The sequence below is a fragment of the Crinia signifera genome, chromosome 1 (genome assembly GCF_055691185.1).
Source record: "Crinia signifera chromosome 1, ASM5569118v1, whole genome shotgun sequence".
Classification (NCBI taxonomy): domain Eukaryota; kingdom Metazoa; phylum Chordata; class Amphibia; order Anura; family Myobatrachidae; genus Crinia; species Crinia signifera.
This window is the reverse complement of record NC_139217.1, coordinates 201,884,534-201,908,903: the sequence shown is the minus strand read 5'-3', so window position 1 is coordinate 201,908,903 and position 24,370 is coordinate 201,884,534. Positions and strand designations below refer to the sequence as shown.

General features: G+C 48.0%; 1 protein-coding gene across 2 annotated transcripts in view; it reads right to left on the bottom strand.

Moving 5' to 3' along the window:
* LOC146067386 (excitatory amino acid transporter 1-like) overlaps positions 1 to 24,370 on the bottom strand; it is a 67,919-nt gene that overhangs the window by 29,674 nt on the left and 13,875 nt on the right. The window contains exon 2 of one of the 2 annotated variants that reach the window (XM_083179179.1): positions 69 to 121. The exons of the other annotated variant lie outside the window; for it this stretch is intronic. The gene's annotated coding sequence lies outside the window, so the exon portion shown is untranslated. The remainder of the gene's footprint in view (positions 1 to 68; positions 122 to 24,370) is intronic. 2 annotated transcript variants of the gene reach the window in all.

Sequence of the window (24,370 nt, the reverse complement as noted above, 5' to 3'; positions counted from 1 at the left end):
GTAGGGGGCATAACTACAGAAATACAGTTTGTTCCTTGATATGTCAGCAGCTTGGCACGCACACATACAGATACTTAGCTTCTCGGTCCGTCTGGTTGAATGTTGCTTTCTTATAAAGACACTGAAGAATGATTACAAAAAACAGAGCTGGTAAACAATCACAAAATTGGTGTCCCTTGTTATAATGGCAAAACGAATTTCATGTGTCTAACAATGAATGCGTGTACACGTGGCAGGAACCTGAAACTCACAGTTTACAATAGCTTGGGAAATGCATGAGTGATTTTTAATAGCCACCTACTATCTTAAAGGGCTGCTGACCCTATGTACTTACTATGGGTGCTGCAAAAATGTAATATCAGTTACTTATATAGCGCACACCAATTCTGCAGCGCTTTACAGAGAATATTTGAACATGTACATCAGTCCCCTGCCCCAGTGGAGCTTACAATCTATGGTGTAGATATATGAAGAAGTGATAAGGTAGGAGAAGTGATAAAGTGCCTGGTACTTTATCACTGGCCAATCAGCTTCTGACTGTTAAGTTACAGGCTGGGTTTAAATAGGAGCTGATTGGCCAGTATATTCCCTACCACATGTGCACGCACACAGACATTCTAGGGTTAATTTCTTGGGAACCAATTAGCCTACCAGTATATATTTGGACTGTGGGAGGAAACAGGAGTACCCGGAGGAAACATATGCAAGCACGGAGAGAATATACAAACTCTGCATAGATATGGTCATGGTGGGAATAGAACCCATGACCTCAGTGCTGTGACTCAGTAATGCTAACCATTACACCATCCCTGCTGTATAAAAAACTAGTGAAAATATGATAAGAGTATGAAAAAGAAGTCAGACACAACAATATGCAAAGAGAAGAAGTCAGACATGTCTGGTGCATGGAGGGAAAACGGAGTTAATATGATTATGCATACCTCCAAAATGTTCCGATTTTCATGGGACAGTCCTGTTTGGCATTGGCAGCAGGGTCCCGGGGGGCAGTTGGGAGTATCCTTGTCTGCTTAGCAGAGCAACAGTGAATGGTTGCTGTGCCTATGCACCCAGTGTATTTGCGGAAGACAAAGGAATTGGTGGCATGGCCAGCAGCTCAAAGATGCTGAGCATGACCCCATAGTGATGAAAACAGGGGAGCAGCTCATGTTCACGGCATTCCTGTGAGATCACACCCCTTTTAACAGATGCCACGCCCATTCATTTTGTGAGCACCGCAGGAGTCCCACTTCAAATGTTTACAAAGTTGGGAGGTATGACATTGTAATACAAAACCTAAGTGCAAACAGGTCAATATTCAGCAGCAAGACAAGTTCAGCTACAACAGGTTGATGAGCTGCATAAGCAGTATATGAATTTTCACTAGAAAAACATTAGGAGTATTTGTTAATCTCTTAAGGCTCTATTAGAGGAGAAGTTAAACTAATCAAACATATTGGATAATATCAAATCAACGATCACCAACAAACTTGCAACCAAGCTTCTACTGTAATAATGTGTAGGAAATAATTGGCTCTGTATTTGCAAAAAAATAGTTCAATGCTCTTTGCAAACAGACATTTTTTTTTATGACCAATTTTAAAAAAACCTTTTCTAGAAAAGGTTGTTAAGAAAGTGGTTGCAACTCAACTAGAAACCTGCCTGTCAACCAGGGTGTGTGTGAAGGAGGGCACCTGTAATGCCTTGGTCCTGCACAGTAATTCTAACAGAAAAGTATTATAGTTTTCAGGTGGGTGCGAAAAACCTGGACCTGGCCAGTGTTGGAATTTCTGCTAGGCACATGAGGCATGTGTCTAGGGGTGGCAGCTGCTGGGGGTTCCAATTTTAACTAATGGAGGCTCATAATTTTCTATACTATGGGGAGGGGGAGGCACATTATACTCTATACCATAAGGAGGTACATTCTATTCTATGGAGGGGGAGCAAAAAGACAAAAAAGTATTATTTTTATTGGGAGGGGCTAATAATGTTGTGCCTAGAGGCAGCCAAACTTCTAAGTCCACATATGGCCCTGGCTAATGGGGGAGGGTCATTCCATGAAAATGGTCTTTTCATGTAACGTTTGTTGCCAGTTTCCATGACAAGCTTTGCATCAAAATAAAAGCATATCATGTACCACACAAACAACATTTACTTCGCACAGGGCCGGTGCAAGGCACCGGAGCGCCCCAGGCGAGTCGGGGTGGGGGCGCCCCGGTGCCGGGGGGAGGGAGGGGGGGTGGTACCTGTGTAAAAAAATTACTGCCCCGGCGTCCCTGCAGTGCTGGGGCGGTCAGGGGTGTCCGTGCCGTAGGGGTACCTGCGGCACCGTCATGTGTATAAAGCTGGCTGCGGCCGGCGAGGTCCCTGTAGTGAATAGCAAATAACTAGCGCTTCCCGCGCCGCCGCGCGCATAGTGCTAGTTATTTGCTATTCACTACAGGGACCCCGCCGGCCGCAGCCAGCTTTACACACATGACGGCGCCGCAGGTACCCCTACGGCACGGACACCCCTGACCGCCCCAGCACTGCAGGGACGCCGGGGCAGCAATTTTTTTACACAGTTCGCTGGGGGTGAGGGGCGAACTGCCACCCTCCAGGTGCCGGCGCCCTAGGCAAATGCCTAGAGCTGCCTAGTGGTGGCGCCGGCCCTGACTTCGCACAAAATATTCAAGACAATAGCTCAAAAAATATATTTCACATGATCTTTTTAGTCAAATGTAACGATTGTTATCAAAGAATGAACCGAGAGGGGATTAGGTGGCAGAGGGAAATACGTTCTACCACTCTCCAGGACCACTTTAAGCCCTGCTGTCAGCTTATGATATTTATGATCCATTCTAGTTGTGAGTAACGAGAAGACATAGCACCAAAACAGTCCTGGTATGTGTGCTGAATGATCTTCTAATGTAAGAAACGTTCTCATGCAAATGATGCGGGTTCCAGGGGCTGGATGTCAGCTGCCTGCCCTGTCCTCCCACAGGACACACGCAAAACTAAGACACCTGAGAGTGTCTTAGTTTTGCGTGTAGTCATCACATCATTCAATGGTTGCAGCTTTGCAGGGATTATGGCATGCAAGGGGTGGGCGGACTTCCCTGGGGACCGCGGGCGGTCTTAAAAAGACACCCAGCGCTGCAAACTTTACCGCACTACCTGTCAACCAGAATCACCTCCTAAATCTGTAGCTGTATGGCCAGCTTTAGGCTTGGGGATTCAGAACCACAAAACATTAAGGGGTGTATTCAGTGTCCGTCGTTAGGACGTCCAGTTCCGCCTGTTCTAGGCGAAAGGGGGGATGTCCAATTTGCCTGTAGTCCAGTGCAGTCACACTCCGCCTCCATTAGCATTTTGCACTGCAGAGGTACTTTTGCAGGGTGAGTAAACTTTTAGTGCTTTATTCTAACTCCCCTGCTATTATCCACGAGCAGGGGAGTTAGCTGAACACCCCCCGCTCCCATTTCATGCTGGCGTCTGTGTCCTCCTTCCTTCTCTCCCTCAGCAAGGCTACCTGTCCCCTGTGTACCTCCGGCTCCCACTACGCCTCCTGCCCCGTCCGCCCGCGGATAACACATGGCACAATAAATAAACTAATTGTTATACAATCATCCAGCCAGCTGTCTTGTCCCCCGGGAGCCGTCCTGGGTGCTCCCATGTCCGCCCGGCCGCCGAGGGGGTTCTTTCATGGCGCCGTCCACCCTGCCAGCCACCATGGAGTCCCCCTGGAGCCATCCTGCGGTGCTCCCATGTCCGCCCGCTGCCCGGTCGCCGGGGGGGTTCTTTCATGGCGCCGTCCACCACGCCAGCCACCATGGAGTCCCCCTGGAGCCACCCTGCGGTGCTCCCATGTCCGCCCGCCCGCCCGCTGCCCAGCCGCCTGCCCCCACCCGCTGCCCGGTCGCCGGGGGGGTTCTTTCAGGGCGCCGTCCACCCCGCCAGCCAGCAACCTTTGAGTCCCCCTGGAGCTGTCCTGCGGTGCTCCCATGTCCGTCCGCTGCCCGGCCGCCGGGGGATGTGAGCGGAGCGCATCCACCCCGCCAGCAATTATTTATGCCATCTCTGCCTGCATCCCTGCCTGGCCCCTGCTGCACTCTATATGCTGCCCACCTGCCTCCCCCATGCTGCCCACCTGCACTCCCACCTCACTGCCCACCTTCACTCCCCCTGCTACCCACCTTCACCCCCCTGCTGCCCACCTTCACCCCCCAGTGCCCTCCTTCACCCCCCTGCTGCCCACCTTCACCCCCCGCTGCCCTCCTTCATCCCCCATGCTGCCCACCTTCACCCCCCTGCTGTCCACCTGCATCTATATGTTGCCCACCTTCACCCCCCCTGCTGCCCTTCTTCACCACCCCCCTGCTTCCCACCTTCACCCCCCCTCCCGCTGCCCTCCTTCACCCCCCCTGCTGCCTACCTGCATCTATATGTTGCCCACCTGCATCTATATGTTGCCCACCTTCACCCCCCTGCTGCCCACCTTCACCCCCCCTGCGGCCCACCTTCACCCCCTCCCGCTACCCTCCTTCACCACCCCTGCTGCCCACCTTCACCCCCTCCCGCTACCCTCCTTCACCCCCCCTGCTGCCCACCTGCATCTATATGCTGCCCACCTGCCTGCCACCTTCACCCCCCTGCTGCCCACCTGCCTCTATATGCTGCCCACCTGCCTCCCACCTTCACCCCCCTCTGCTGCCCACCTTCACCCCCCCTCCCGCTGCACTCCTTCACCCCCCCTGCTGCCCACCTGCATCTATATGTTGCCCACCTTCACCCCCCCTGCTGCCCTCCTTCACCACCCCTCTGCTGCCCACCTTCACCCCCCTCCAGCTGCCCTCCTTCACCCCCCCTGCTGCCCACCTTCACCCCCCCTGCTGCCCTCCTTCACCCCCTCCCGCTACCCTCCTTCACCCCCCCTGCTGCCCACCTGCATCTATATGCTGCCCACCTGCCTCCCACCTTCACCCCCCTGCTGCCCACCTTCACTCCCCCCTGCTGCCCACCTTCACCTCCCCTCCCGCTGCCCCCTCCTTCACCCCCCTGCTGCCTAACTTCACCCCCCTGCTGCCCACCTGCATCTATATGCTGCCCACCTGCCTCCCACCTTCACCCCCTGCTGCCCACCTGCATCTATATGCTGTTCACCTGCCTCCCACATTCACCCTGCCCTGCTCCCCCCCCCCCCCCCCGGCGGATGATCAACATAGGTAAGTATCAGTATGTGTGAGCTCCGTGTGTATTAAAGTTTTATTATTCTGGTGTCAGTGTGTGTTTATTTTACTATTTGTATTGATGTGGTTCTCCAAGTACCTGCATGCGGGGGAGGCTTGCTGGGACTTATAGTTCCACAGCAATATACAATAGTTTCTTCTATTTCTACACCATTTATCAGCCTGGTACCCACCGCCCAGGGGTACCGGGGACAGCCCCAGTCTTCAGCCTGGGCAGGTAAATTCTGGAGGGGGGGGACCCCTTCCTTGGGGTGGTCCCCACTCCCCCAGGACCCCTGCCCAGGCTGATCAGTCAGGGGGGATAATGTTTTGGCCATGGGACCTTATATAATAAGTGTCCCCCGGCTGTGACATTACAATGCTGGCTGGTTGGGCCTGGTGCTGGTTCTTCAAATACGGGGGACACCTATTAATTTTGTCCCCCTGTATTTTGGGATCCAGGACGGGCCCTTGGGCCTGGTGCTGGTTTTAAAAATATAAGAGGAACCTTATTTGTTTTTTTTTTCCCTATTTTTAAAACCAGGACCGGCTCTGTGAGTCTGGGGCTGGTTACGGCCGTGTAGGGGATCCCACGCTGTTTTTATAAATTATTTATTTTTCTATATTTTTTACACTGAAGCCTGCGCGGATCTGGCTAATCCGTGCAGGCTTCTGACAAATACGCCTGGAAAATGAAGTGTATTTTCCATGCGTATTTTACCATTAATTAGCGGCTGGATACCGCTAATTGACGATAATTACCGGCTGTATTGAAAAAATACGAGTATGTCTAAAAAATTCTTATTTTCTAATACAAATACAATTTTGTTATGGATATTTGCCTTATTAAATGTCCCATAATAGGTCGACCGTGATTAGTTTAGAGTCAAAAGGTTTACATACATTCGGTCGACTTGTAAAAATTGTCGACATGTAAACAGGTCAACATGCATTTTTATCGTGTTTATGTTGGCAAAAGTCAACATGGACACCATATAAGTGTACCATGTCCGCTTGCCATGCTTCGGTCACGATACCTTTTTCATGTTGATATATTGCTTGTGTCGACATATTGTTTGTGTCAACCTAATGCATGTCAACCATCTTCATGCATTGACATTTTGACTGTTGACCAAAAGTGGTCGACCTATTTACTGTTGGCCTATGGACTGCATCCCCCTGAAACTTTGTTCCTGTGTCAACTTTAATTACGTCGACCTTTTTGGATTGACCTAGACATTGTCAACCTAATATACAATTACCATATCCATGATTTACACACTTTGGCCCTCATTCTGGTTGACTCTGTAAGTTGCAAAGCTCACAGCTTACCGTGTCCCAGAGGACACTCCCCGATGTCCCGCCGAATCCCCCCCCCCCCTTCCCGCGCGGTCCTTTCCCCTGGCAACCATGTTCTGCTGGTAGAAAAAATCATTTCATGGTCGGCGACCATGGAATGATTTTTGCAGTTCATGCAAATATGTCAGTGTAGACTGACTTATATTTGCGGTCATTCTGCCAAAGACAGGGCGGCTGATGTCATGTCATGTGACGTCAGACGCCTGTCCCCGGCACCCGCGTCAAGCTGCCATTTGCATGGGAACCCCCAGCATTAGCATGGGAATGCCCATGAAACGTTGGGCGTTCCCGTGCCCCACCGCTTCCACTGTCCACCCCACATCCCACTGTGGTTGGCTGAACGTCACCATTCAGTGATGTGATGTCATCGGGACGCGTTAAACAGGCAGGTCATTTTCTACTTTTTTAGGCCAACAAGACTTTATTTTCTGTACCCTTTGTTTCCCCCTGCTGCCCACTTGCACTCTCCTACATCCCACCTGCAACCTCTGACTGCCCACCTGCACTCTCCTACAGCCCATGTACTGCCCACCTGCACTCTCCTACAGCCCATGTAATGCCCACCTGCACTCTCCTATTGCCCACCTGCTGTCCTCTGGCCAGACTGGGTAGAGTAAAAAAAAAAAAAATTAGAAAAATCAAAATATATTCATATGGGCAATAGTAAACATACAAAATATATTTACAAACAAAATGAAAATAAATGGTACTTGTGAGTTATCCGGGCTGCCGATTTTTTGATTGTATGCCTTAAGTTAAGGCATACAATCAGATGCGATGCGATGCGATATCGCATCGCATCGCATCGCATGCGACCATCGGATGCGATGACCCGATTTTTCCATAGGAATCAATGTTAAAATGGACTGAGTCCATTTTAACATGGAATTCAATGGGAAAAAGGGGTCCTTTTCATACCCCTACTATCCAAGTGGGCATGGAGTTGGATATAAACCTGTGGCGAGCGTAGCGAGCCACCGAGCCCGAAGCGTGGCGAGCGAAGCGAGCCCCGCGAGGGGACGGTATTCCGTGTCCCCTCGCGGGGCTCGCTACGCTCGCCACGCTTCGGGCTCGGTGGCTCGCTACGCTCGCCACAGGTTTATATCCAACTCCATGCCCACTTGGATAGTAGGGGTATGAAAAGGACCCCTTTTTCCCATTGAATTCCATGTTAAAATGGACTCAGTCCATTTTAACATTGATTCCTCTGGAAAAATCGGGTCATCGCATCGCATCGCATCCGATGGTCGCATGCGATGCGATGCGATGTCCCGATCCGACCCGATTTAAAAATCGGACGCCCGGATAACTCATAAGTACCAAATAAATTACATTGATTCATGTCAAAAATGACACAAATAAATAATATTTAAGGTTTTGTAGAGCAGTCCCGACAGAAGAAATTGTCTAGTTCACTTTGTCTAAAGCCTGACTGAAAACTGTAGAATCCATTTAGACAATCAGACACTGAATAGACTAAATCAGATTAACATGACTGAGTTTAGACAAAGTGAAACAAAAAGTCTAAATGATACATTTAGACAGGCGAGGCAAACGAAAAGAGTTGACAGGTGAAATGCTTTAGACTGTCTAGAAAAAATTATAGTGAATACTCCAATTCATCTAGACTTTTTTTTCAGGCGGAAAATATGCTGTTTTAGACAGAATGGACCTAACGACCAACACTGAATACACCCCTAAATGTGTTTAATCTCAATTATCAGCCACTAACAAATCCTCATAATTTCATCTGAAGAACATAGCCATAAAAAAACACCAGTGGTAAAACAATATTGCTGCAGACTTCTCAATGGCTTGGGCGAGCCATTGCCAGCGGGGTCTGCAGGGAGCACAGAATATACCAGGAAGTACAGCACTGGGTTTATTTATATCTCTGCTGGAACCAGCTTACCCCCCCCCCCCCGCCAGGCACCCACATGGGGTGTGCCCAGCTTCTGTTTCCGCCATCGCTGAAGCCCCACCGTTTGCCTATGTGGAGTACGCATGGTGGAGCTCTGGCTGTATCTTTGCTGTCCTTGCCACTGCTGGAGTTTATAGGTTCAACTTTGGGATGCTGAAAGCATCGCTGACTGGCACTAGACATGCTGAAAGGAGCGGAGCATGCCCCCCTTGACAAAGTCACTACATGAATTATCTCTGATAGGAGATTTGAAAAGTAGACAGCTATGCAATTAAATTATTTGTATTCAAACAGTGGTAATTAGAATAATTGATGTTACTTAAGGTGTCGTTTTATACCAACCTCTACAATCAGCAGCTAGAGGTATTCAAGATTTTCATGACATTGCAGACTATGCCTACTCTGCATGAAGCAGTAGCACTAGGAGGAGATATATAATTTGCTGGAAATGGGGGTAATTACGTGGCACCCCACTGCAGTGGTGCCCCTGAACTACCCCTGCACCCCAAATGGAGCTCAGCAATGGTGGCCAATGCTGCTGGTGGGACTCTGTTCCTACTGTCCAGTACTGAGGGGGTTAACCAGGCCAGCAAGCGCCCCAGCTCTCTTTCACATGCAAGGAGCATGTCTTGCTCCTGATTGGCCGGCTACAGAGCGCGGAGAAGAGGAGGTCAGAGGTGAAGGGGATGGCAGAGCTGAGCAGGGTGAAGGAGGAAGCGTGCTGAGAGGAAGAAGAGGAGCGCGGCTAACCTGTTTTTGCAGAGCTGTGCACAGCGGGCATCTGGAGAGGAGCAGCGTGCAGCCAGAGACAGCAGGGAGAAGAGCGACCACCATCGCGAAGTCCGGGCTGGTGATTGACAGCGGGTGGAGAGAGTCGGGCAGCGTAGCTGAGCAGAGAGGAGAAGGAGACGCTGACCGCACACCGATCTAGGAGGCGGCCATAGGCAGCAGAGCCGCAGGACGGGACCCGGGCGCAGAGAAGTGTCACAGCAGGATCCAGTAGCTATGCGAGAGTTGGGAGAATCGTTACCGTCCGGAGTCGGCATCTGTAGCAGACGCAGCAGGTACCCAGGGTTCAACCCCACACAAAGTAGCCTAAGGCCTCCCAGGGCACCTCATTAGGCCACCGGCCCACCTGTTCCATTACCCAGCCCTTATGCAGGACAGTGTGCTATACCCAGGGAACGGGACAGGGAGCAGGCTGTTCCGCCTCACCCCCTTGTTAAGCAGAGACTGCCCTATCACTACCTCAGCACCAGCCATTTATTGAAGCGGGCCTTTCGCCCTTAGTCGCAGCCTCACAGACCCCAAGGCATAAGGGGCTTCACACACCTAGTCAAAGAGAGGCCATTGAGGGATCTCATTGTTTCTATAGAGTACCAGCAGGATCCTTGACCCCATCGCAGGGTTCATTGTAGAGCAAGACTTCCTTACTGTCAGTCTGGCGCATTTATTACAAGGAGCTGCCCCCGGTAACGGGAGCTCCCTTGTCCCTCCTCAGAGGTTGTTGTTCAGTTTAAGTCACCTTGGAAGACTATTGCATTCCCAGCAAGGAGTTAACCTATATAACGGGGACTTGCCTGTACCTCTTTAAAAAGGGGACTGTTAATTTGTTCTGGCCAGATTCATAGTAGTGTGCACACTAAGGCAGGGCCCACTCTTCCCCCTGAGGATTTATCTTCGGGGGACCTTTGCTTGAACTCAGTGACTGTGTATTGTAGCTGGGACTACAGTGTTAACATACACTTGTGTAAGGTATAGCGCCACCTGGCAGACATTTAGAGGTGTCAGGGTTTAATTACAGTAGTGTGGCTAAGTGCTAGTCCTATTTTTCTTGACATCATTTTTCTCAGAGTGTCTTTTTTTAATTACGTCCTATGGTAATATCTTTCTGAAGTCATTATGTTATGTCATTGCGTATACTACTGGTGAATGCTACTGTCTTTGCTAAGAAAATCATAAATGAGCATCGCAGACTGGCTTTTGACTTTGCTGAGGTGTTCATTTGTTCACTAGATTCAGATATGAAAATTTAAATGTCTTTCTTTTCATTTGATGTTTGCACAGTTACTTGAAAGGTATCGCAGGTACCGCACTATGACTTTTATTAATAAATACTTATTGCTGCTAATCTTGGTTGCCATCATTTCTTTGTGGGTCTTTTCCGGGGTGTCCCATCTCTTGCCTCCAGTGTCTATCACTGACTAACAAAGGCCGCGAAGAAACCCGAATTCCCTGCCATTACCAGATCCAGGTACGTGGTGATACCGACCGCACTCACAGGGGGCTCCTGTCACAATTATGCCTTCACAAGCAAGCAAACTTTTTTGGCTGGGGAAGCAAGATTTATAATTATGCCACTTCTCTCAAAAGATCTACTGTGTCAGAGACAGCATAATTCCCCATGAGAGTATTGTGGAGGATCCAGACCAAGTTTTGGAGCAGTAGCAGAAGCCAGGTGTGTAATCAACAGTGATTGCATGATATAAGTTTTTCCAGGGCAGAGTGCTCTTGCTCTTGGTGGTGGATTAATTGTCCAAGTGGATCATTTGCAAGAGTCTTTTCATGCTGGGTTTACCTGTATGCTGCTGCCTGTAACTACACTTGCATATGGAATTAATCTCGTAGTCTGTGACCTGCTGTTCAAAATAAACATCAAATTCTTCCTCTGAGTCCCCATGAATGTGATCCTTGTCACACAACATAAGTTATAAAGTGACTGTGATCATAGGCGAATCTAGAATTATGGTAATGGTTGGTCCCAGACCTAGACATAATAGCAGGGAGACCTTTGCGCGGCAGAGCCGCGCAACAAAAAGGGGGCGTGGCCTCATGGGAAGGAGGCGTGGCTTTACAAAAAGGGGTGTGGTATTACACTTTAGACCATACACAGTAATGCCCATTACACATTTTAGCAAACTCCGTAATACCCATTACACATAAAGCCACATGCCAATTACACATAAGGCCACACACCATAATGCCCATTACACATTGTGCCACACATCATGATGCCCATTACATACTATATAACAAACCGTAATGCCCATTACATATTTGCCACATAAGTGCTGCTTACCTACGTGCTCATTGCTAGGGGGTTCTTGCTTTATGGCACCATAGTACCCATTACACATGACGCCACACACCATAGTACCGATTACACATGATGCCGCACACCATAGTACCCATTACACATGATGCCGCACACCATAGTACCCATTACACATGATGCCGCGCACCATGATGCTGCACACATAATGTGCCTTACACATGATGCTGCACACATAATGCCGCTTACACATGATGCTGCACACCGTAATGTCCCTTACACATTAAGCCACACATTATGCGTAATGCCCCTACATACCGCCACTTGTCCCTTAAGCGATGCCCCCAAAAGTGCCAATTACTGTAAATTTTTATATGATCCTTCGCTGCTGCTGCAGGGAGAGATGGAGAGCTGTGCAGCTGCTTCTATGGGGAGAGAAGCAGAGCGCAGGGCAGAGCACACTCCCACTCCCCTCCTGGTGTCCCCTCTAGCCGAGTGGACATTTGAAATATTGTGCGCGCTGTTGTTGTGCATGACGTCGGGGGAGCACGCCGGGCGCCGGCACCACATGATTAAATAATACCCCTTTCACAACAGAAAATGCAGGGATTTACCCGGGAATATGGTCCCAGGATCATGCAGGGACATTCCCAGGCTGACCCCTTATTTTCTGGTGTGAGGGGGAGAGACAACCACTCCCCTCTCCCTACACCCCTTTAACCAACCAGCTATATCTTCGGAACCAACTGACCCATTTACATGAGACCAGTATCATATTGAAGAACTTTTGAGTTGGCTTCGAATGATTTTGGTCCCGTGAAACTGGGCTGTTTGGTTCCAGAGAAATCTGCCCTCAAAGAACATAAACAGTCATTAAATTACATTTAAGAAATGAAAAAAAAAAAAAAACGGTTTAACCTCAATATCCCTGGAACCAATTAACCCATATGGATCCAGCCTGGTATCAGATTGAAAGCCCAGCGATTTGGGTTCGACTGAGATCAACCTCGAGCTTCAGTGATGCCGAAGGGGGAACTGGCAGCGGTTGAACTGGGTGGGGGTCGTAATTAGCGGGTTCCATGTTATCCTATAGGGAAAATGTTCCAGCTTTGCCTGTCCGTATCTGCGGTTCCCAGGGGGCTGTGGGCTCGTTGGAATGCCCCATCCCTCAGCTACAAAATTGAGTAATGGGTGGTCCTGTGCACCCCCGGACCACCCCCTAGATTCGCCTATGACTGTGATGGTATAGTCTGTGGTACCGAAAGCCTTCCTATGGTTTTCTTATTTATTTCTGAACAATCAAGGTTAAAAGTTTGTCCTTGAACAGGAAACACCTCTGTACCAATTCTGCAAAGCTGCTTTCCTTGTGGTTTTCTTAGGACTCAATAGGATTGGGTGAAATTATGTAAAATGGTGCAAATTTTAATCCCGATTCAATTGGGATCTAATCGAACTGCAAACAAAACTAATTTGATGTGGACTATATAGCACAGATCTGTACTATACAGTCTTGCCTACACAGTCTATTTTTCTATTTGAATTTGATGCCACAGGACAGGACTGCAAATTGGGATTGAATAGATATCAAATTTGCGTACGCCTTGCTAAAGGCACAAACTAGTTTTCAATATACTTTATATAACCTATTAAAAAGGTACAATACCTCCAGTACCATCTGCTTTCATACCCTTAGAGGGAGAACAAAGGTCACCCAAAATATCAAATTGTGGCATTTTGTTGACAACTAAAATTCCTATTTTAAACTATACCATTTGGTAATGACATGATCTATTGTTTATAAATAATCTTGTTTTCATGAACTGTTTATAGGAAAAGCTCTGAATTATTAAGAAGCAAGGCACTGCGGGTGTTATACACTTCCATTTAAAAAGGGAAAATAACTTCCTTCCTTTCTTATAAAACATTTGCTCATTTTACCCCCCACAAGGAAATCACAGGAATACAGTACTTAGTAGACAGATGACATTACATACACTCTATGTATACACTACAGTATCTGAAACAGGCAGTTTATGTATATATGAGAGAGTATGTATATATATATATATATATATATATATATATATATATATACACACATATATACAGTGAAGGTGGGGGGGGGGGGGTCAGGCTGGAGGACATAAAAAGAGGAGCAGGCCTGCTGCATAGTATCTCTTCTCTTCCAATAGCCTGACAGCTGTATTATTTATTAGCAGTTTTTTTTATACATGCTCTTATTATTACATGGTGGTCCTGCAAACAGTATTAGTTTTAATTTTTTTTTTTTTTTTTTTGCTCATAAGGTGGGAAGAGGGTATTTGGGGGAGCAGGGGTGGTATTGCGTAGCTTTGCCTAGGGTGTCTATAAACCTTGCACCGGCCCTGCCGATCAGATTCTGGCTGGATGACCGACATGCCTGTGGAACTGACCAGTCACCCCACTTGCACCCAGGCCACTGACCGCAGCTACAGCAGTCTTTTGTGACCACAGCATTTTGCTCAGTTGGGAGTCCCCCAGTATGACAGAATAGATGCGCACAGCGTCTATTCAGCGGCACAGTGGATGAAAATGGGGGCGTGACCCTCATTTGCATATACAGTGCCCTAATATACATAGGCCACATCCCCCTTTTCGGATGCTCTTCCCTCTGTCCCTCTTCTCAACATGAAAAAGTTGGGAGGTATGCACCTAGGAAGATCTGCAGGAGCCCACCTCCTAATGACTGAGCCCACAGGCCTAGTGCCAGACTAATATGTGACAGTCTAAATGCACTCACTGGCCTAGTGTGCGATTCCTGGTGACCTAGGGAGGGGTAGGGGACAGGTGCCCTCACCAAGGGCCTATTTGTGCATGGAGAGAGCTTCCTTAGTTCTTTTGCTTTCATTCCCTATTAGCCTCTCCAGTCCTCAGTTGCTCCAGAAGTAGGAGAACCCCCGTAGAAATGCTGATCGTTCTCCTGCGAGCGCAGGAGGGCGATGCCTGCTTGGGGTAGGTGGCTGACATCACATGACGTCAGCACCTGCCCCGAATTCAGCCATCTTCGGCCAAGATAACAGTCAGTCTAGATTGACTTTTATCTGTAAACGAGAAAAAAAAAAAAAGCATTGGTGAGCGACTATATAATGATTTTTCGCCAGTACGGCTGCATGCAAGTGGTTATGTAAATGTACACATCCACTAACATGCAAATGTGGAAATTTGCGCAGCAGGGGGGTGGGTGTTCGGCAGGGCGGCGTTTACCTGTTCGCTAAGCTGTGAACATACGCAGTCTAGTGAACAGGTCTGAATCAGACCTTAAGTTCGGCTTTCATGCTCTGCAGCGTAGAGTTTAATGTAGCTAACTAAATTGTTAGAACTAAATGAAGTACTGCAGTCCAAGGAGCATTATATTCAATCCACTAATACCCCATTACCTTAATCTATCCACACAGTGCAGTGTGATTTTAAAACACTTTTCTAACCTTATCACTTCTATTCTTTTATGTCACAGTTGCCCATGAGATATACATTTTCTTTTACATCTATTGTAATAAAGGTTCATTTTTAAATCTATGTACATCCATAAAAGCCCCTGTGTGCACTAGTGGAGCCATACCTCGAAACTTTTCCATTTGAAGAATAGGGACACTCGCGAGGCTTCGCCCGAAAAGGGGGCATGTTGTATGCAAATAAGGGCGTGGCTCACGCAAATTACCCCCCCCCCCCAGTTTTCGACCACTGCTCCGCTGAATAGACGCTGTGCACATGCGCATTCTGTCCATCTATTCTCTCAGATTGGGGGAACTCCCAACTGCCCCTCCCGCGGCGGGACACTAAAGGCCGCGGGAGGGACGCGGGAACATCCCCAAAAACCGGGACGTTCCCGCGTTTAGCGGGACAGTTGGGAGGTATGAGTGTCTGGGCGGCAGCGTGGGGTCTGAGCAGCTGTGTTTGGGGCTTCGTTAGGGCCTGAGGAGGCTGTCCCTTTGTCGCAGGGCCTGCCTAGAGTATATGTAGGCATTGCACATAGCAGCAGTATAAAATGCTGGGGATTTAAGTTTTAAATCAGAAATATGTTCTATTCATTTTTTTCCACTATATGCTTTACTAGGCTTTGTTAAAGTTGTTTGAGACCTTTAAACACCAAGGTGTAATAATGAAACAAAAGTGAAATCACCACTTTATAAGAATAAACTATTCTGCATATATAATTGTATGCAAATTTAGACATCAATCCTTTTCTGGATCTGTATTATCTTAATAATAAAATGAATTAGAATATAGGCCCTTATTCTGATCGGTGCGGCCCGATCAGAAATATGCGGTGATGTCCGTCTTGGCGAATCCCCGCCTTCCATACGGATCGCCACCTCCGTCCGTATGCGGATATGTGGCGGTCCGCATGAATGTGGACGGGGATACGCCTCCTCCATGGTGGGAGCAGCCCCTGCATTCGATGGTCGCTGAACATCGAATGCAGGGCCGCACGCTCCACCAGGTCCCGCAACACAAGACCACACGGACACTTGTCCGTGTGAAATCTTGTATGGGGGCGGGCAGCTGACATCCGGCGATGTCAGATGCCTGCCCCGTACCCACGCGTCACGGCCTCATTACCATGCATACGCCCCACGTTTGCATGGGAACGCCCATGAAACGCGGGGCGTATGCATAGGGTAATGAGGCTAAGTAGCCCCTCACGCCCCTCTACGCCCCCTGTGCGGCGTATAAAGCATCCATGCGGCGAAATCGCCTGCACATGCGCAGAGTGACCTCTGCACATGCGCAGACGATAAACATCGGCGGCCCGTACGCAAGCGGGAATATCCGCACCGATCAGAATAAGGGCCATAGTACACTTCATATTTTAATGATTAATCATTGTGTAAAAAGTTCCTGTAAGAGGACATAAAAAACAATTTAAAACAAATTATTGTATTATACAAATTAAATTATGCAATCCAGATTAAAATTGTGGCTGCAAACGAACATTGTTGCTAAAAATATAACCTCCATCTGTGGATCTACTATGTGAAGACACTATAGTAAATATAAGGAAGACACACAGTTGCCATGACATTGCTATAGAAACCCAATCTGTTGCTATGTGGGTGTCTTTCTGTTGCTATAAGTGATTGTAACATTATTACTGAAAAATATGTCATGCATCTGGAAACTCATCACGGGTAGAAAAAAAAAAAAAGGAAAAAACTGAAACATTAATTATATTCTGTGAATGTGTCGTGAATGCCTTCATGTGGGACTTTCATGCCTCCCAGCATTTGTGACGGCTGGGGAAGAGCAATAGTGCATGCTTCACACACACAGGAAAGTGGTGTGGTCACATGTCAAAGTGACATGCCCACAGGGCCGGCGCCACCACTAGGCCCACTGGAGGTCGGTAGTGAGCTGCAGCCGGCCAGCAGCAGCAGGAAGCTACCGCAGAGGAGAGCAGCAGGAGGAACTTGGACTGGAAGCTGCAGCGATCATCATCTTCCAACAGCAACAACTTACACTTACAGCCAGCAGCTATTTGGTGAGATATTTCCCCCCGGCCGGAGCCCGCCCGTGTAACTTGCTGCCGCCTGACAGCAGTCAGTCATGCTCATCCCTGGCTGCCTCCCTGGCTGTCCTCAGCAGCAAGCGTCAAAATCTTCAGCAGCGGGCGGTGGCCGCCCCAGCCCCCCAAGCTAGTCAGCCTGGCCGCAATCCACTGCCCCCCCCCCCCCGGTGCACTGGACACACTAGGTCACAGTCACTGACTGAGTCACACAGTAAATCTCCAGCTACTCTGCCTGTACTTAATTTATAATATATAATCAGTCTGTAGGCAGCTGCTGGTGGGTGGGGACTAGCTGTGTGCCCACTGGCTGCCCAGTATAAATGTGTGGCATCATGCTCCCTGCACATAGAAATGAATGGACAGCCAGTGAGAGAGCTCTTAGCCAATCACTGACTGTCAATACATTTCTATGTGTGCCCGCTGCACTGTACCTCCAGTGCGGCAGACCCCGCGGTGGCAAGCGCTGCAGGATCTGCGGGGAGCGTTCTGAAATGTAAAAAAAAAAGTCAATTGTGAGAAGCTGGGGGGGGAGGGGGTATCCTGTATGTTTGCCTAGGGCGCCTAGATACCTTGCACCGGCCCTGCATGCCCATCACTAATCCTACGGACCCTACCACAATCCCTTTTCTTTACTGCCATGAGCATGTGCTGAGCAGTGTTGAATGTGACTTAAGGCCCCCATCCACTAGGGCAAGGTATTGCATGCGGCAGGATCAGATATAATACATTGTATGCCGTCCTTTTGCATACAATGTATTGAATGAGGGAGAGAGCTCTCAAATCTCAAAAGTTAGGTGCGGAGAGATTGTTTCAGGTCCTTTCCAGGGAGTTCATATTGTCCATGGATTTTAAAACCAGGTAAGTTTTATAAAATTTTGGAACAATATTTCAGTTCTATACTCATAGCCTAATTAACCATTAGGCTATTAAGGTTGCAGCCTAGGACACCAGGACTTTGGGGGGCTTACTTATTTAATGCTTCTTATAGCTATTACCTGTCAGATGTACTGTGAGGGGTAAGATTCTTAAGGTGACTGCGCCAATGTAACTTGCTGATGAAGCCAATACTTTATGTACACAGTGCTTCGGTGCTAGCTGGGCAGCATGCACATGGGCAGGATGACTGGCGAGTCCCTGAGCACCCACACACATGTTTAACCGCATTACAAGGGATGCTACATGTGTATGAGCCTAAGGCACCTGGTACCTTTAATCATGCCCTGTCTGTACTGTATGATGCTAAACTATGCCAGGAAAGTATGTCAGATTGTGCATGCGATTAACCACCAACCAAAACAAACAATAAAGTTTCTGCTTAGAGGGCTCTAAGAATTTGATTTGAAATTGAATTTCTCAGTAACTTCCAGTTTTTTAGGGGTGAGACATGTGTAAATTGTAATCTAGTCCAGTCTCACTGGGTGCAATGGAGCGGAAATACTGGCAACGGCACCACACTGGTGGTGATGCATGGAGCCTAGCTCATTTATCATTCAACATTTGGAACCCTCCCTGGAAGTTGCTGTTCTGCAGAGCGTCTGGCTCCCCTCAGCCCCCTTTTTGAGACCCTGTCCCTAAGGGTTCCCATCTATGCATGCCCCTGCTGGGATTGTGTATTGTAATGCAATCATGGCTGGTAAAATCCCACCATCGCACTGAATACGTGATCCATAATAAAATGGACCCCTTAATGATTTGAGCATGGCTTAACCCCCCACACCCATACCTCACCTGACATTAGTTTAGTTTAGTTTAACCAAGCTCAAACATAGGCAGAGAGCAAAGATAGCTTTTTGAGTAATTTTTATAAAAAAATAAAACTGCGCGTGACCTGCTCAGACTCCTCACATCCATCACTGAAGCTTCAGCCATACCAAATTTTGATGGTGAATCAACAGACTGAAACAGGTGAATTAAGACTTGAAAATTGGATTGACCATCAGAGCAACCTCTGAAAATGGCCCTTCTGAAGGTCACAACAGTATAAGGGCAGTAGAAGTACCAGACCATTAAGTGTGAATGCCCCCACATGCTGGTAAGAAGCAAATTGTTCAGACAGCTCTGGCACTGCCCTGGGCCAGCATCCGCACCCAAGTCAGAGTATCAATTAGACCAGTGGTTCTCAACCTCCGTCTTCAGGACCCCCCCAACACTTCACGTTTTCCAGGTCTCCACAAAAAATCCCAAGTGAAGTAATTAGCCCCACCTGTGGATCTTTTGAAATGTCTCAGTGAATAATGAGTGCACCTGGTGACCTGGAAAACATGAACTGTTGGGGGGTCCTGAGGACAGAGATTGAAAACTACTGCATTAGACCATTTGAAGACACTGTACCACTCAAAATCTGAGTCGCAAACTGTTCCCCAGACTGTCCTAGTGGAAATGGCACAAGAAAAAACGGTACTTGTGTGTTATCACGGCGCCCGTTAAGTAGTTTACGTACTGTCCTATTCAGCGTAGTCAGCGCAGTGTCCCTTCAGCACGGCGGCAGATACTTGTGTATTAGCACGGCGCCCATAGTGTCAGCGTAGTTGCACTGTCTAGTTAGGTAGTCAGCGTAGTGTCCCTCTAGCGGGTCAGCGTAGTCAGTCAGGTGATGCGATTGTGACTGTATTCTGTTGCTTCGAAGCGGAGCTAGCGGACCTTTACGCACTCAGCGTACTCAGTCAGAACACTTACGCAGTCAGCGTAGTCAGTTAGAGGTGAAGCGATTGTGACCTACGGAGGAGGAGTCGGTGGTATTTTTTCAAGAACACCACTTGCTGCCACAGACGCAAACCTGTCTCAATGGCCACTCAATTCGTTGAGCATAAAGGGAGTGTATGTGGCGCTGCCACATTAAAACATGCAGAGAGAAGGTCAGTCTCCGTGTGACACATTTCACGGCTGTCGCATCACGTTTCTGACCCTTCTGCGTTTTATTTTTTTGTGGGCAGAGGAGTTTACAAGTATTTCATTTTGTGAGCGACACCTTAAGTTATCAAACAAAACCACCATTTTGTATAACAATTTGATGCGTGAGGCCTGCACCCATGATTTGATGTCCCAGCACCAACGACGGATTGGCGAATCCGGCAAAGTTGTAGAGGTGGACGAAAGTCTATTTGTCCAGCGCAAGAATCATGTTGGACGCATCCTACATCAGCAGTGGCTCTTTGGTGGCATATCCCGTGAGACAGGTGAATGTTTCATAACACCAGTGGCCAGCCGTGATGCCAACATCCTGATGTATGGCATCCAGAAGCATACTAAACCGGGTACCACCATATACTCAGACTGTTGGCGTACATACAACACACAACAACTTGAGCAGGCGGGGTACCATCATGCGCACGTCAACCACCTCTACAATTTCGTTGACCCAGACACTGGGGTTCATACCCCAAATAATGAAAGGCTCTGGGGCTCATGCAAGTGGAGGAACAAGAGACAGAGGGGCACTGCGCGCACTTACCTTGACTCCTACCTGCAGGAGTTTATATGGCACAAAATAACGCTTTCCTGTGCATTTTACACCCACTAACTCTGGTCCCAATGGCCGACAAACCAACCGACACAAATGTTGACGCAGCTGCGTCAACATCCGCTGCATTTGAAGGGAATGCAGAAAGTGTAGAATGACTGTTTTTAGAGTTTCTTGGACTTGTTATATGCTATTATTGAACATTGCTCATCGGTTTTCTTCTTTATTGTTCAATATAATCCAGTTGCCAGTTAACACATGTCGCCATTACTGTTTCAGATGGATGATATGCCAGGTGTGAATGTTTTCTTGAAACACCCCCACTTTCCACACCAGCCCGAAGAGTTGCGAGCACAGTGAGCCCCGCGTTACGTGTCCTCCCTGCCTGTTCATACCCCCACTATCCATGTTGGCTTGGAGTTTATTTCATAAACAGTGGTAAGTGCAGCGAGCCACCAAGCACGAAGCGTGGCAAGTGCATAACTTGACATTTAGGGGGAAATTTACTAAAGGAAATTTGTAAAAAAATAGGTGTATTTGTATCCAGAAATAATCTTATTTTTGACATTTACTGTCCCGAAAATACGGCAATTTGTAGTCATATTGATGTGCTATCAATACGAATACGAATGGCCGTATTTTCGGGATAGTAAATGTAAAAAATAAGTGTATTTCTGGATACAAATACACCTATTTTTTACAAACTTCCTTTAGTAAATCTCACCCTTAATCCGCTGCGCTCGCCACGCTTCGGGCTCATTTTATGCATCACGCTTTATAAAATCAACTCCATGCCGATGTGGATAGTGAGGGTATGAACAAGATGGGAGGACGTGTAACGCGTCTCCTCACCATGTTTCGGGCTGGCGTGGATAGTGGGGTTTTGAAAAGGAGGCATTTGCCAGTATGTAACATGGAGCACGTCCTTTATTGTGCAAGAGACGCACTTGAGCCCGCACCCCCCTTTGTGCACGAGACGCATGTGCTACCAAACCCCTAACCCCGTCTCCCTGAAGCAGACACTGGCAGGGTTGCCGTACCCTGCTGCATGAATTACTGAGATGCACAAGCATCTGAGATGCTTGTGCGTCTAAGGCAGATGGAGTGCCTCTCTGCCGGCGCCCGCATGATCGACTCTCTGCCGGCGTCTGCCAGCGAAGGGGAGCTGGTGTTGTGTGAGAGGCGCTCACTAGGCTTGCCAGGGATGCTGGGGACAGAGCTGCAGCTCGCGTGGACAGTACGGTGACTACGCTGCCTGACGGGGACAATATGCTGACTACGCAGGGCTGCCGCGGGGACACTACGCTGACTACACTAGGCAGCCGTTGGCCTACGCTGACAACGTAGCTTAGCCTATGCTGAAAATGTAGCGTAGGCTGGCGCCGTGATAATACAAAAGTACCGAAAAAACTTATTGGACCGTGACACACTTTCTTGGGAGCACCATGCAGCATTGCCCTTTACAGATAGAATTGTAAAAGGTTATGTAACACAATAATGAAATGGACACAGCACAATGCAGGCTGCATTTATGAATATAGAAAGAACAAAAGTGCGGCAAATGACATACAGAAATGTTGGGTAGCCAACATTTAGCCATGCCACCATTCTTTTCTTACAATGATGTCATGTCCCCCAATAGCCCAAAAGATGAAAGACACTGCTGCTGTCTCTACTCCAGTGTGAGATTGGAGCAGCACTAAGGGAGCTTGGACACAGAGCCCCTGCCTCAATGGTCGGGGAATGCGCATGTGCATACCCCAACTGCGAACGGCCTCAGAAATTTACAATGTTGCTTCTGGGCCATTCACAAGGGGAAATGGCATGGGGGATGGGGGGGGGGGGGGTATTTGCCAGCGTGACATCACAAGGTATAGAGGAGGAGGAGCCATGTTTAAATCATTTAAAGATTTATGGTGCCAGACTCTACATGCCAGCATTTATACCCAAGCTTTCTCCAGTGTCCCCCAGTGGATGAAGGAGAAAATTCTAACAATAATCATGGTCAAAATTAAGACAAAAAGTAATCAATATTTAGGAAACTGAAAAGAGTGCAACTGCTATACTAGTTCTTAGCAGAAATCCATCTATCTTTGACAACGTAAATAAGGAGTAAAACACTTACTGAAAAAAGCGACAAGTTCCATGACACAAACTCACTTATACGTTGCTTGCATTAAAAGTTTCAAAAGCCACCTCCCTCCTCTCTTTTCAGGAGCAGTTAGCTTGACCAAGTCATGATGTGGACAGGATCCAATCAGGAGAAATCCTGGAAGAACACATATTCTGGTAACCAGGGCTATTTTTCAGCAGGCTCCAGCAGGAACTGAGGCCCTTATTCTAGTTCACTCTTTCTGACACGTGTTTCTTAGATGGACAAAACCATGTGCACTGCAGGTGAGGCAGCTGTAAAACCCCACCAAAATCTAATTATCTCTGCACAAGTAACACCTGCCTCACCTGCAGTGCACATGGTTTTGTCCATCTAAAGGTGCCCATACACGTTACAATTATTGTATACAATATCGCATCTCATAGCATATCGGTTTTGCGATGAGATCAGATGAGATGAGATCTAGTACAAAAAGCACATACTTTTTTAACTAGATCTCATCTCATCTGATCTCATCGCAAAACCGATATGCTATGAGATGCGATATTGTATGAACTTTACATACTATAACATACTATATAACACACCCCAATGCCCATTACGGGATGCGGTCATTTGGTCTACTGCATTATGGTCGACAGTCATTAGGTCGAATCCACTAGGTCGACATGCTAAAAGGTTGACATGACTCTAGGTCGACATGGGAAAAGGTCGACATGAGTCTAGTTCGAAAGGTCATTAGTTCGACAGGTCATTAGTTCGACAAGGTCATTAATTCGACATTGTCTATGTCGACATTCACAAGGTCGACATGGAGTTTTTCACAGTTTTTTGAGCCAACATGTGCCGACAGGCGGTATTTCATGCCCTACCATCCACTAGGGCGTGGTGGGAGAATAAAATAGTGTGCCGAGCGTAGCGAGGCACCGTGCCCGACGCATTGCGAGCGCAGCGAGCGATGCGAGGGGATGCAGTGCACTTTAAACTGTGTCGATGTCGACTGTGTTGACATTCAGGTAAAAAAACAGTGAAAAACCCCATGTCGACCTTGTGAATGTCGACATAGACAATGTCGAACTAATGACCTTGTCGAACTAATGACCTGTCGAACTAATGACCTTTCGACCTAGAATCATGTCGACCTTTTCCCATGTCGACCTAGAGTCATGTCGACCTTTTAGCATGTCGACCTAATGGATTCGACCTAATGACTTTCGACCATAATGCAATAGACCAAATGATCCCAACCCCCCATTACATACTATATAATAAACCATAATGTCCATTACACATTGGACACATAAGTGCCACTTACACCCCCCCCTCCATAATGCACCTTACACTATATGCCATTCACCATAGTCAATGTGGCAAGTGGCTGCATTTTAGGGGAACTGTGGTGCAAGGAGCTGGTGTCCCGACTCCCTGCAGTGCACAGACCCCTGCTATTACCTCAGTGTGTATTGCGGGAGACCAGTTCTCCTGGCGTGGTCCCACGCTGCAGAATTGGTCCCTCGTAGCATCTTCCTACTACCAGAGGCTTGCTGGGGTCCTACAACAGCGTGCAGCTGCCCAGTGGCCGGTGTGCCGCTTGATGACATCACTGGGCGCTGGGTTGCTCTACCTGTGTAGCTGTGTGTGCAGATGGGAGTTCGGGAGCGGTTAAAGTGGTCGGCGCCGCAGAATTTGTCGTCCCGAATCCCTGCACTGGCTGCA